Here is a 1,802-nt window from a genome sequence, read left to right as displayed (position 1 = left end):
CTCACACTCTCCAATCACAGAGCTCCGCCACACTCTCCAATCACAGAGCTCCACCAATCACAACCCTCCACCACACTCACACTCTCCAATCACAGTGCTCCACCACACTCTCCAATCACAGTGCTCCACCACACTTTCCAATCATATCACTGCAACACACTCTCCAATCACAATGCTCCACCACACTCTCCAATCACAGCGCTCCACACACTCTCTTCACACACCTGAACACTTACAGCTGTGGAAAGCTGCCGATGGCTCTTGACTGCTGGAGTTTCTATGATGTTCATCTGATTATCTAATACACATCATGGGAGAGGGATCTTCAGGAACCTAAAAATAATTCGAGACAGAAAAAACAAAATGTTACAATTGCAGCATTTTGAGTAGAGTGACCACACGACCTCTCTTTTGAATTTTTAAAATGTGCAGGATTTGACTTTATTTTTATGTTGACATTTGCATTCTACAGTCACTGTTTCCTCTGTTTTGATCATTCTCCATAGGTCCCGCCCTCTCACACGCCACAATTGGTGGATGTACAGGCCATACACGCAACCATTAGTCAGACTACATCTCAGCATGTGTGTGTAGCTGCTTCACAGAAGTGTTTGGCCAGAGATGATATGTGATGTTTTCATTAAATGTCCAATCACATCACTGATAGTGACTCTCTGAGGGGTGCGCTCATTAAATGTCCAATCACAGAGCTGATAGTGACTCTCTCAGGGGTTGGCTCATTAAATGTCCAATCACAGAGCTGATAGTGGCTCTCTGAGGGGTGGGCTCGTTAAATGTCCAATCACAGAGCTGATGGTGATTCTCTGAGGGGTGGGATCATTAAATGTCCAATTACAGAGCTGATAGTGGCTCTCTAAGTGGTAGGCTTGATTTTTTGGGGGTACATTTTGTCCATGTACAGCATGCACATGACAAAAAGATTTGACATTAATCCATCTCACACCCACCACCTACTCTGACGTTTTAGACAAGTATGTCTTAGAAAACAGGAATTAAAAACAAATCTGACAGAATTATAGATGTGATTTGACCAGAATTTGTGGTTTTCGTATCAAATTGATCTACAGGACAAATTGATCTTCAGGAACGTTTACCCATGGACAACTACTGAAACATGTAATGAAGTAATTTTAAGTATTTTTAAGGCTACTGAATTTCATCTATTCTATGACCATGAAAATAAATGTTTGTTTCTTTTTTAACTTCATATAGTTTTTATTATTTCATTTGTAAGGGAGTGGAGAGGAATAAGGATATCAGGCCACACAGGTACTGGGTTGAGAAGGTGGGAGGTTGGAGTTTGAGTGAACTTCCCCAGGGATGCAAGACTTTCTGTCAAGCCCAACACAGGGACTTTAGAGAAGTACCTCACCTGTCGACGGTAACCGTAGTAATTATGAATGAAGTCCCTCAGGCATCTGTTGCCATGGTGATCCTTGTTCTGATGCTGCTTGTCCCCTGCTGCTCTTAATCACTTCTACAACAGAGCGATATGTTTCTCTAAGATGAGGTTCTGGCACCTCTGATCCTTTTCTGCTGAGTTGTGAAAAGGGGGGCCCTCCTTTTCTGTTGAGTCATGAGAAGGGGGGGGCTCGTCTTCTGCTGAGTCATTGGGGTTGGGCTCCTTTTCTGCAGAGTCATGAGAAGGACCCTCGCTTACCCATCTGTGCGATGAAAACTTCACGCTGAAGCCAATTGGCCATCGTCCAGCGGCCTAAACCCTCTCCTGGTCCTCCCAGCCAATAAATCACATCTGTATCGATTTGGACTCTAAACAAATT

Source organism: Electrophorus electricus, chromosome 18, assembly GCF_041902795.1.
Source record: "Electrophorus electricus isolate QZ-2024a chromosome 18, ASM4190279v1, whole genome shotgun sequence".
In the NCBI taxonomy this organism is placed as follows: domain Eukaryota; kingdom Metazoa; phylum Chordata; class Actinopteri; order Gymnotiformes; family Gymnotidae; genus Electrophorus; species Electrophorus electricus.
The sequence above is the reverse complement of the archived record's forward strand: the minus strand, read 5'-3'. Positions refer to the sequence as shown.